The sequence below is a fragment of the Amblyomma americanum genome, chromosome 2 (assembly GCF_052857255.1).
Source record: "Amblyomma americanum isolate KBUSLIRL-KWMA chromosome 2, ASM5285725v1, whole genome shotgun sequence".
Taxonomy (NCBI): domain Eukaryota; kingdom Metazoa; phylum Arthropoda; class Arachnida; order Ixodida; family Ixodidae; genus Amblyomma; species Amblyomma americanum.
The window spans coordinates 157,326,332-157,339,539 of NC_135498.1; positions in this window are offsets into that span (position 1 = coordinate 157,326,332).

Sequence of the window (13,208 nt, forward strand, 5' to 3'; positions counted from 1 at the left end):
GAAACTTTTTGCCGATGATTGTTTAATTTACTCTCATGTGGCTTCCCCGGCAGATCAGATGAACATAAATAGGTGTCTTCAGTCGTTAAACTCGTGGTGCCTGAAATGAGGTATGGAAATAAACTACCAAAAATCTAATTACATGCAAGTAACAAGGAAGCAGAATGTTATGATGTTACGATAAAATATCGGCGAAAATTCCTTAGATCAAGTAAAGTGTCTCAAGTACTTGGGAGTGACATTAACAAATAATCTTGACTGGCGCACCCATATTGAAAATGTCTATTTAAAAGCCTACCAGAAGGTCTGTTTCCTGAGGAGGAAGTTGCCGAATGCGACTAGAGAAATTAAATTGATTGCGTACAAGACGTTCGTGCGGCCAATCATAGAGTACGCAAGTGCAGTGTGGAGTCCTCATCAAAAGGGTTTAAAACGGCAACTGGAAAGATTGCAAAGGATGTCAGCACGTTTTATATGCTCTAAATACCGCCGCACTGATTCAGTCACAGCAATGCTAAAAGAGTGTCAGTTATAATCACTAGAAGTAAGAACAAAGCAGAAATTGAAATTTTTTTTTCTGATAATGAATGATAAAGTCAAAGTTAATAAACATCACTATGTTACACCTCCCCTGAAGCGTTGCCCTCGGAAAAATCACAGTAAGGTATTACAACCTATTATTACACGTACTGATGTCTATCGCTACTCCTTTTTTCCCGATGCTGTAGAAATTTGGAATCAACTACCAAGTGACGTTGTGGACCAAACAGATGTAGAAAAATTTGTGGTAGGTGTGAACGCGTTCCTGGAAGATTGCTGTGCAAATCTGTAATTCTGTGCATTTGAGTGTTTCTTTTTTTAGCGAAGAGAATTGCACTTGTGTCTGTATATGTTTCCCTCCCTGTAATGATCCTCATGCAGAGGGTTAACAGTATGAATAAATAAAAAAAAATTTAGGCATCCTAATTTCGTACTGGCATGAAAGCTGACGCTCCTAAGTCGACTGAAACCGCATTGTTTTTGTACGAAGCTGCGGAAAGCACTATTTCCCCTCATTTTTTCCTTGAACTGTTCACCTGTCGGCCGTGCCCTGAACTCCTCCTCCTTGGAAGCCGTGACCCCACGCGTCTCCCTGCCCGACCGCCTCGGCGCGAAGGCGTGGGCCTGCTGCGGCTGGGTTGTGTTTAGGAGCAACCGTCGTGGGCCCGACGTAGGGTACCCGCTGCGAGTGCCGCCGCTTGTCTCCAGAGCCCTTTGAGCTCGAATTTGATCGAGGCGGCTGCCAGACGAGCGAGGGTGGGGAGCCAAAGTATCGTTCCTCTAAAGGTTGTAACAGTAGTGCGGCGGTGGAGGGACACCCAATGCCATGCCTTCCCAAGAGACGCTGCGCTCTGAACAATGCACCCCCGTGGCGTAGCTAGTCTTCGCGACACACCTTCTTCGTCTGAATTTTCATCGCGGCAATTTAATCGACAGCTAAGGTGACATCAGTCTTCCTCTGTTGAGAATCTTAATCATGCCACTGAAACGAGAGCGCCTCAAACCTGACGCTTTCCCGTACATGTTCAGTATACTTGTAGGGAGACGTTCTTGAAAACCTGGAGTCAGGCAAGAGGAATTTGTTGTTGTTGTCCTCGATATAGTGGTAATGGCGGAAGATGTGCGACAACGCCAGCGCTAAATCATCGTCTTCCAGATTAGCTGCGCACCGCTTCGACATACTAGGTTGCAATATTCCCTAACAAGCGCGAAACCGAAAGCATGGTAGTCGCGCTTTATCGAAAAAGGGAACTAAAATACATCAAAATCGCAGGTAACTTATAAAGAATGCAGTTTACGGCAAAAAATGAGCACTCTGTAGCGCATGTAACGCATGAAGGCTAAAAACTTGGCAGCATTTGTTGCAGGAGTATTTTGTTTGGTAAGAGACAGTTCGGAAATATTTTCACTGGTTTCAGTTTTTTCGTTCAACCAAACAACCTCCTATGGAAAGTCATCTCAAATAAGACGCGAAACCAAAATGCACATTATAAACACTCGTCTCGCTTGTTCCGAATATATAGTACATTCACAAAACAAACCACCCGCAGGCAATATGTATGTATGCTTGAAAAGGTAGAAAAATCAATATATCGTGTAATAGCGTTTACATGCGCACATGCGCAAATAAAGAACAGTTGAGCGGAGAGGTCCTTCGTTCATGCCCGGGACCATCACAAAGTAACAACGTTGTTGACAATTTGCTAGCAGAATAATGCAACGAGAATCGCGCGCCAACTTCTGACCAACTTTACCCATCCTATACGCTTATTAATCTCAAGGACGAAGCATAGGGTCGCGTGATTTCCTAGATGCTGCAGGAAACCTGCACCGGCGATGCGGGAATTGTTTCAATGGGCGTCTAAATGAACACCGCTGCAGTGAACCACTTCGGCCACTATGAACTCGGGACCGCATTGTGAACGATTAGAGGCCCGGGTTTGGCTGAAGCATTCATTCCAGTCAAAGCAGGGCAGGAAGAAAAAAGGGGACATTCCTTTGTTACCTTGTAGTGTTGCTGCGCCAAATAGTCGGCTCAGTAAGCGAGGGTTTGCCACCCCCGTCTCCGTAAACCAAATAGAAGGCGGCTTGCCGGGTTGTTCTGTTGGGAGACTGCTCCTTGACATCCTCATTCTCTCCAGCGCCTAATCCTGTAACTTCGAGGGGCGACAGGTGGGGGCATTCAGTTCTTAAACCCGAGAGAGGGGTCGATTCTATTGTGTGAACTTGTTGGCCCGGTCCCCGTCGTTTTCACGGAATGAAACGCGTTTCGGTACCCAAGTCTTCGAGATCCAAGCGCCTATCTTAAATTTCCGGTCTAGCCTAACGCACGCCACTTGTAGCTTTCACAACGCGCTTGGGTTCCCTTAGCGGATTGCTCCCACGCTTGCTGCGCACATCCTTAGCCCTCACTTCATGCCGGGCTTTCTAATGTCCATCCAGATCCTTTGTGCCGAGGAAGACGTGCTGAACACCAACTTAAGAGGCAGCAACAACAGCTTGAGTCGAGAGACCCTGCAGTCATAGCGAAGCGACAAGCAGGAGCGGTGCGGCATCAACGGTATACAAGCGTGCCAGGCCACAAATTGAAGCTGCCCAGGAACGAGCGCAGAAGCTACATGGGGATGCGCTTGTCCACAATCCTAAGCAAATGTCGAAGACTCCCGCGGGGCGCGCTGCCGAAAAACGTGATTCACTAGCTTCGACTACTGATCCGGAGTTCCCGGGTTCGAACCCGACCGCGGCGGCTGCGTTTTTATGGAGGAAAAACGCTAAGGCGCCTGTGTGCTGTGCGATGTCTGTGCACGTTAAAGATCCCCAGGTGGTCGAAATTATTCCGGAGCCCTCCACTACGGCACCTCTTCTTCCTTTCTTCTTTCACTCCCTCCTTTATTCCTTCCCTTACTGCGCATTTCAGGTGTCCAACGATATATGAGACAGATACTGCGCCATTTCCTTTCCCCCAAAATCAATTATATTATATATAGCTTCGAAACTGCAGCGCTCAGAGTCCTTGGTCAGGAAGCGCATTGCGTGGCTAAGGCAGCTCAATGAAAGCGGCAAGCGAAGGAATGACAGCAGCAACACGTCGCCGCGACAAGCATCTTGAAGGCGGATTTCCTGGACAATGCATTTGGCCGTGGGTTTTCTACGTGTGACCGACTCTGCCACAAGCCAGAGCTAACCCAAGTGACTGCTAACATGTTTGATGTGTTAGAGGCAATCTTTCCTGAGGTGATTTATGTAAGTAGTTTTGCTGTCTTCACGATTTGTAAGGTGTCCATGAGGTAAAATATGATTCCTTGATCCTCTGTAAACAATGGTTGTGTATATCCTCCGTAAGCAAAAAATATCCTCCCGTTAAATCTGGTTAGAAAACGGCTGAACCCCCCCCCCCCCCCCCCTTCCTTGCGGGTTCGCCGATTCCTGTACAACTCCGGTCAGTACGAGATCAAGGGGCCGATTGTTTCTGCTCTCGTAGAGACAGAAACAATGCTCCTGGCTTTACCTCGTAAAATCGAGGACGACTATTCTATTTTGGCAAGTATTAAGCGGAAAATAGCTTACAAAACGTCCTACCTTTCGGACTAGGTTTAAAAAGACGTGCTTATGCCGTGGATTTCGACAGAGCGGTTCGTAGACTGACAGCGCTTTATAGGAGCCGAAAACTGCTATCGCACACATAGCACATTTAGAAACAGAGCTAAATCTTCGATATTTTTTCCCAGTCCAGTGGACGTTTAATTTCGCTTACGTACAGGACATTGGTACATTGAGTGCGCATCAGAGAAAACAAAAACGAGAATGTGAAATTTGTGTAGACTATAGCGTTATGCTACCTAGCCGGCGCTCATTTCTATAGTTCTGATAAACTTGGACGAAGAACCTGGCGAACAGAAAACATGTGATGAGCGTGTCACGGGGCCTCAAAAAGGAAACGGAGCGTAGATGTCGATATAGTAAATGCCGCAACCACGGCCAGCTTAATGGAGAGCAAGCTTTTTCGTTGCGTATAGCACAGCGTAGAAACCTTTATTGGGTTCAGATCAATTCTCAGGAGGGCGGACTTGCTTTCCCGTCCTTGTCAAACAAAGGAGATCTCTTGGATCCTGGCGTCTTCGAAGGCTTCTCTGATGACGGCATTCTGCTCTTCCGTGTCTTGGCCGCGTAGCTAAGCCTACCATGACTCCTTACTGTCCACTGGAGTGGTGTATTGGGCGGACGCCCCCAACATACGGTTTAGGGTAGGCTGTTCTACACAGGCCCTACATTTTCTATCGTTAAAGACCGGCATGAACCTACTCTGTGTGGCTGGGTTCGCAAACGTGACAGCCTGCAACTGCCTCCAGGCTGGTTCCTCCTTCTTGCTGAGTTTCCTGTGTGCTTCTGAATATTCCTATCTGCTAAGTCTGTAGAACTAACTGTATGATATCTCGGAAAGAGTATGTCCGCCCGTTTTCTGAATTGTATCCATCTTCTGAGGAAATCGAGGAGATCAGTTCGAAAGTCAGCCCTCGGGCGAGCTCATGAGCTTTCTCATTACCCTGATGGGTTTGGTGCGCAGGCGCCCGAATCAAGAGGCCCGGGTTCTCAATCTTACAGTTCGACAGTATGCGTGCGGCTGCTGGCGATACTCTGCCTAAATTAAAATTGCGTACCGCTTCCATAGAGTCGCTGATGACCACCTGAGCAGCTGCGCCAGCGCGCCGGATATGTGTTTCTCTAGTTGCTTGTTTGCTCGCTAAGCTCTCAGTGGCACTGAAACTTACTGCCACGCCCTTGTGAAGTTGTCTGCTAAGGCCTTTTTGCGCATCTGCTTACCAGTGTTCCGGTCGATTGTGGCAGATCATGGGGGCGTTCTTCCAGTGCGTTTGTGCTCTGTGCTGCGGTCAAAGTGCCCAAGTCTTGCAGTTTAATCGAATCGCGAATTGAAAAATCGCACAAAATCTTTTTCCTGCTGCGTTTCACGCTGCAAACAAATGACCGCGCAGCAACGGGGCTTTCTTTTCTCATGTTTCCTGTGATGTCGTGCAGAACAAGTGGGTGAATAGGACCTCTAGTCAAGCAGATGGTACGCTAACAAATATGAATAGCTATAGGCTGTGACAAGAAAACGTTCTCAAAACGCCTGGTGAGGCTCTCCGCGTTCTGTGCTCGGCTGACCTGCAACGAGAGATTAGGTATGTCAAAATCAAGTGGTTCCCGGCGCATGCGGGCAAAGATGTGTCTGAGAAGCACTCCACAACGAGACGGCACACGCAGTGGCGCGAGCCCTAACCAACCGCGCCGCTGCAACCGATCGTCCAACGTGGTGTAGTGCGAAGGACCGCATGACGACGTTCAACGAACTTAGACAGTTTCACCACCTGGCTCGAAGGTGTTTCCCATACCCGCGCCCGGGGCTGAACCGAGCGGAAGCGGTGATGTTCAGACAATTACAAACTGGTTCCTTACCCAACACAGTGTTAATGAATCATCTGTACCCGAAGGTATATGTGAGTGATGTATGCCGCGTGTGCCAGTGGAAGAGGGCCACCCTGACGCACATCCTATGGGAGTGCACCAAGTTCCCCGACGAAGCTCTGACAAGGACAACGATTCCGCAGCGACTCGCGGCTGCGGTGGAATGCTGTGACCACGAAATCTAAACCTGGGCCGTCCAGCAGGTCTCGGCGGCTTTTGAGAGACAAAGGCCGAGTGAAACCGACGGAACGTTGCCCCCCAGGGCGACCGACCGCGGGAGTAACACGAGCTGGATTTGAGTGGGGACCACCCGCTGAGAAGACGTCAGAGCCCACGTCGCGGCGCCATTTAGTCATGGCGTCGTTCTGCAGGCGACTAAATAAAGTTATTTCCTCCTCCTCCTCTTCACTTGTCATGCGTGGTTTTCCTTCGCTGTTGTAGCGACCCGCGCGGCTTTCCGTGCGCGTGATACCGAAAAGGACGAAGTGTCCCCAGACCACGCTGGGGAGAACGCTCAAAACGTTGGCCAGCGTCCGGCCCTGGCCAAGGTTGTTCTTGTTGTTACCTTCTTCTTGTTGTCACGAAGCCAACAACAACAATAACCTTGGCCAGGGCCGGACGTTGCCGCCGCCGCTCCGCGGCTGTCTCCTCTTCGGCAGCCCTCAATAAATGTAGCCGCGGTCTCCTTCCTGGGCGACCTCCACATTGTGGTGACCCGTGGAGCCGCACCTTCTCCCCCACATGCGTTCCTGGATGGCGTGCTGGCAGGACCCAGCCTTCGATCCGCCGCTTCCGGCGTTCCGACCTCAAGGCATCGGCGGGTGGTTCGCCCAGTTCGAGGCTGCGTTGTACTTGAACGGCATCACCATCCAGCCGTTCAAGCACGCAGTCCTCTGCGATATCCTCCCACCCGACCTGCTGCGCCGACTCGCCGGCCCTGCCTTGGGCAGCCCGCCTTACGACGAGTTGCACGCTATCATTGTGGCGGACTTCGGCGTCTCCTACTGCCCTCTGCCACTCCACGACGCTGCAGACCCGCTCTCGCCGCCGCCAGCAGCTGGTCCAGCACCAGCCTCGCTCTCGCCCACGCAGCCTTCGTCCGAACCCTACCCACCTCGGCAACCTCTGGCCGTCTCCTCGCCACACCAGCTCAGCGCCTCCGGCCCCGCCGTCCATCTTCCCGGCACACGCGGTACGCTCAACGACACCTTTTTCACAAGTCCTGCTCCCACAGCTGCCTTCTCCGCGTCTTTGGACGGGCCTCATTGCAACAGTTCCCACCCAGAGGCACATTCGGCCCAGTCCCTACCTCCTCGCCCACCACTGCCGTTATCACCCCAGCCTCCTGACGACAAGGAGCGCGCTCTGCCCGTATGGGCATTTTTCGGCAATTTGCGCCTTCCTCGCCATTCCAGCCAACAGCCCAACAGGCCTCTGCATCGCTGTCGAAGCCGCGGCCAGCTGCTCCTCACACTCTCTTGGCAAAGCCACAGCGTGCCAGCCACACCCTTAGACCCTCCAAAAGTCCCCAACGCAATAAAATTCCCACGACGCAGGTTAGGAAGCGCAACCCGGTGATAGAAGTACCAATTATCACCCGCTGTACTTTGCCTGCAACGGAGCCTGAACCGGTGCCAGCGCCTGTCCTCAAGCCGACCCAGGCCACTGCTGTGGGCTCTTCTTGCTCCCCAGCCGTCTTCGCATCTTCAAAGATACCTGACACCACTTGCTCGGCAACCGCGTAACGCAAGTTCGACAGAAGACCACCGCCCACACCCTCTCGGCTGCATCAGGTTCAAGTTCTAACCATGCTACAGCTTCATCAGCCGCCGTCTAGCAAGTTGCCTCAGCTGACCAGGCACGCGGACGAGCAGCTCCCAGGCGGGCAGCTCAAACCGGCAACAGGTACGCGCATCTCACAATCCGCGGCACACCTTGCTCCCTCTGCTGCGCCGCCCATCATGCGTCCGCCGTTGATTGCTGCACCACAAACGCCGGCGCTTGGGCCACACAGTAGGCCTACCCACTTCAGTGCAACTGGTACTACGCGTCCCTCGACTCCCTCTGAAGCCTCGGCCGCAACGCCACAGCCAGAGTCGCCCGCCTGAGCCTCGCCTTCGGACTCCGGACGCCCTGCACGACTCTTGACACATACCGCATGATCGTCTATGGGGGAAGCCCTGTAGCGAGCCGCGCGGCTGGCAGTGCCGAAAAGGATGAAGTGTCCTCAGCACGCGCTGGGGAGAACGCTTGGGGCCTTGACCAGGGCCGGACGCTGCCGCCACCGCTCCGCTGTTGTCTCCTCTTCTGCAGCCATCAATAAATGTGGCCGCGGTCGCCTTCCTCCGCGACCTCCACATGGTTTTTGTACCTTTGCACAATTAGGGGAATGTGGATCATGGTTGATTGTAGTAAAGTTTGCAGCCTTAGCTATAACAAAGGTGGGTACGGTCAAATCCTAAAGCTACGGAGGTTGGAGCGGTTTTCCGGTTCATTGAATTTGCATTATACAGCACACACATATTCACAGCAGAATGCCTTACATATGCTTATGCCGACGCATGAATGGAAACCTCCTCATCAATGTAACTTGCCTGCTGGAAGAAATGACTGGATACAGCGTTAAAGTTTCATGAGTGTGCTCGCTCTTATGCCAGCCCTGAGCACAAAGCGTAAGAGGCTGTCAAGCAATTTTCGATTCTGCGAAATAAGCAGAAATAGGGAATTTCAAACTGCGCAGTGAGCCCATGGACTGAAGTTGCGACCGTGGGTACCCATGCCTAATTCGCTTCCCGAAGTGTTCCCGAATCACAGCCGTTCAAGTTCGTACCATATATTGGTGTGTAGTAAAGAAAAGAAAGTTAGGCGAGCCAAGGTTTAAAAAACTCTCTTGAAACGTCTTGTTGCAGTAAATTAAATTTGCTTATTTTTCAGGTCACCTTTACCGGCTCACACTTTTCAGGCTGTTGGGCCAAGCAGGTCTGCACTGAACCCCGTACTTTTTCAAGCTGCAGTACAAAAACATTCTGTCAATAGTGCTGCTTTCAACGCAGCTATTCTTTTGGCGTGTTCTTGCGCTCTTTCCCCCGCCTCGCGCTGTGCGTGGACGCAGATCAATTTTGTGTAGCTCTAGGTAAAGCACTCTATAGTTCAAGGCAAGTGTAAGCGAAAGTAAGTTTAGAGCACAGGTAAGGCGTAAGTGGTGGAGCCATCTAATCAGATGGTCGGTCCTCGTGGTGCAGGCAAGTCACATTTGCTGACACGCGCACTGCCGTAGCAGTTGGAAGAATTAATCCGTCGCACTCTGGATAGCCACTCGTGCTCAAAATTTCAAGTATGAAATTACTTTCTCTAGTTCTTCTACCTAGAGGTTAAAAGTGTTCACTCACTCTTAAGCGGAGGTATTCTAATAAGAAAAAGCTGATGCGTGACAGTGCCGCCGATGCACCTCTGTTATCGCTCAGTGCTTGCTCGCGTCATTCGCCTTTCCGTGCGTTACCTCTACTTCGTCTCGAAAATGGTATGGGCCTGCCAGAAAAATCCGCAAATAAAGAGAGTACATCAGCCAACGAGAGATGGCTGGGAGGCGACCTTATCCGGCGTCTTGGATCTGGAGTCCCAGAGGGGTCTGGTTCAAAGAGCGTGGGCAGCGGCTACCGTCAATAGTGTCCCGGAATGAGGACTACCAACCAGGCAAGTGAGCGGTGAACCCCTCCACTCTCCTCTAAAATCCGCCCAATGCCCCCATTAAGTTTTACCACCACCACACCCAGCCCAAACAACAGGCACTGCTAATATTTATCGCAACTGAAGTCTGACCGCTACGCAGAAAACACGTAAGCGAAGACAAATGAAATAATTCCGGCAATCCGCTGATACCTTACGCACTTCCGTGTTTTTCGGTCTCAAGAAACAGGACTTCGCATTTTTTGTGCACTCCTGGCGCATCTCGAGTCTGTTTTGCGTACCGGCCTTGAAGGTGGCGTGAATTACGGCACTGTGTTTTAATGCGATAGCGTTAAGGAGTTCGTGGCGCATGCAGAAAATACGGCGTTGACGTCGGGGTCGTTGCCCGTGAGAGGTACATTCCCAGAAAACCAACCTAGCAGGCAGGTGGGCCACCTACGTCACGTAACATTCTGACATCATCACAGACTGCCCACCGTATTTTGAGCAAATTGCGCACCGTGGCAGGTTGCAAATAAATAAATGATTGGTCGCGAGAGGTCGCTCGGGAAGAGCATCCAAGGTTGCAGAAGCCCCACCGTTGGCAGCACCTCTCAATACAGAGGAGTGACGCATCGCTTAACCGCTGCACCACAAGACCAGGAGTGGTATTAGGACTCCCAGGGATCTATGATAGTAGAGTAGAGAAGATCAGTCCTTCATATATGGCCATTAACCCAATAAAGCTATGGCGTCAGACCTTTGAGGCGGAGTTTGTGTCCCCTTCAATTTTTTTCAGCATATTATCTTTGTTTAAAGCGTCTATCAGAACTCAAAGCAGCCTAGGTGCAGTGTTTTTCTGTGTTGGGCGGCAAACTAAAAATTAAACGATAAAGGAGCAACTTCACTAAAAAGCGACTAGACCTGTTTATATTCAGCAGCAGCCATTAATTCATGCACGACCACGGCAGTCGCGCTCCTATTCATTATGCAAAGGCACTAATGTAAAGTGAGGAAGCGAGGGATATGACTAATTAAAACGTCGACCTTATCGTGCCATTTTTTATAAGGATTAAGAGGAGTGCAAATGGGCGCGATAAATTTGCTGATTGATGTTAAACTGATAAAAACATGAGAGATCTGCAATACGTTGCTTCATAGGCTGTCGCCAAAGCCTAATGCAATTTAGCGTTTTAAAGAGCAAGTATTACTTGTCATAATCACTCATATTTCTTTTCACAAGTAAAGGTAAATTTATTATGACTTATTTATGACTTGCTGTCAATCCTAAAGCGTTGCTGCAAGAAGCATATCACCTAAGAAATATTGCAGAAACAGCTAGCTGAACGTGTAGGGTGTCGTACTAAAGTATCAAACAGCGCAAAAGGCGGAGCACAAAATAAGAGCGGAATTCTGGACTGTATGTTACCGAGCGGACATAAAAGAGGGAAAATGGGGGCCAATTGGCCCCGCTTTTAAGGGTACAGCGGGATAGCGTGACAGCGCCTTGTCAGCGGTACCTTTTACCCACGACGACGTGGGATCTGCCTCCACATTACGTGAAAGACAACACGAGATACATGTGCAAGGGGTGTCACCTGAGACTTTACACAATTTTTAAAAATAGGCACTTTAGTTAGAAGGCTGCGTTTTTTCTGCATAACATTGTGAGTGGCGTAGTACATCGGAACACAGCTAGGTTTTGTTAGCTAGCAGGCTGGTTAAATAATATTGAATAGTTGAATTTTGAAATATTGCTTTTAGTTCCTTAATTATTGAGGGAGGTGTAGCCCAGCGTAATTAATATTCATATCAGTTTTTAAAATTTCGAAAACGCAGTTACACTCGCAGCTTTGGCCCACAAATTTTTACTACATCGCGCCAAAATACAGGCACTTTCGGAAAGCTTGCAGGCAAAGCAACGTCTCCAGCGCATGTAACTCGTCCAAATAGCCAAAATTAGGCCATATCCTGAAGTGAACTGTGAGGGGATCCTGTATTCTTGAGAGAAGCAAACGACACACAAAGTTGACATTTGACCGTGACCTTTAACATTTCACTTTAGATGAATTTGTCGAGGGGGTGCTACTGTCAGGTCACGTGACGTGACCTCAACGTATGGCGCGTTTATAAACAGCGCGTAGCCGCGCATTCCTCATTAACGAGGGAAGAAGAGGAATCGGGACCGTACGTCTAGTCATGCAGAGCTTCCGCTCGACCTTTACTATAAGCGCGGGTAAGCTCTGCGTAAGATTTTTAGATTTTCTGAAATGCAGTCATCGTCGTCGCTGCAGCGCAAGAAATTTTGGGGCTGCACACGTCCTAAACCTAAAAGACGCAAAAATATCCAAAGCATAGCTGTCCGTTTTGTTTCCAATACTTACGGCAGAAATCTGAGTGTGTCAGCAGCGCCGAGGTGTCTAGGATGGGTTTCACTGCAGAAATGCACATACGTACGTAGGCTGCAATTCTTCAATAATATATATAATTCTAAAACAGGTATTGACCATGACCATCAATTCTTTCCACCAAACTATATATCTGCAAGAAGGGACCACACTTATCAAGTAAAATAAATGAAATGCAGAACTGATTTACTGAAAATGTCATTTTTTTTCCAAAAACAATAAATGAATGGAACAAATTGCCCCTGGAAGCCGTTTCAATAAATTGTAATGAATCGTTTGCTACATTGCTGTAATTTTGCGCTTGTGTTTGTATCAAATTATGCTACATTGTATTTTCTGTCAATATGTTTTCTTTTCCTAGCTCTATGTCTTCTGGCTGTGCTGCAACTCCCCCCCCCCCCCCCCCCCTGTAATGCCAAATGCCAAACAGGCGCTGTGGATAATATGGTAAATAAATAAAAAATAGCGGTATATATTTATGTATATATATATATATATATATATATATATATAATATATATATATATATATATATATATATGTATGTATGTATGTGTGTGTGTGTGTGTGTGTGTGTGTGTGTGTGCTCTCTAACATCAAGCACCTGATAACTTGTAACTCGGTGTACATATTGCTCTCCTAGCCGCATGCCAGTTTATGGTATGTAAGTAACAATACTTTCCTTCCAATGGAGTTACTGAGAAAATAGAAGCGTGAATGAGATTTGAGAGAAACGCATCAGGACAAGGGAAAGCACTTCGTGCTCATGCGATGGGCGTGCAGCTCAAACCGGTCTCTATGCAAGCCTTTGGATTTCGTTGTTGCATACACATGCCTCCCAGTGTATCGCACGCAGTAGCAGAGTTCGACGCCCTGGCGTTCATGTTGTGCCGTAGTTTCTTTCTACTTTTGGAGGGCAACCACTGCGTGCACCTTTGGCTTCCGCGGCGTGGTCAGAGCTTCCGTCCAGCACTGCTGCCACATAGAATAGCGACACCAGTAGGGGTCGGGTATTGCGCAGCAGGAGTGGGGTTCCTCCGCAACGACGCATTGTGCGCCGGTAGCGGCCGAGTCGTTCTGGGACAACGCGGGAGCCATAAAACGTCGTCCGCATCCGAAGGGGGCGAACTC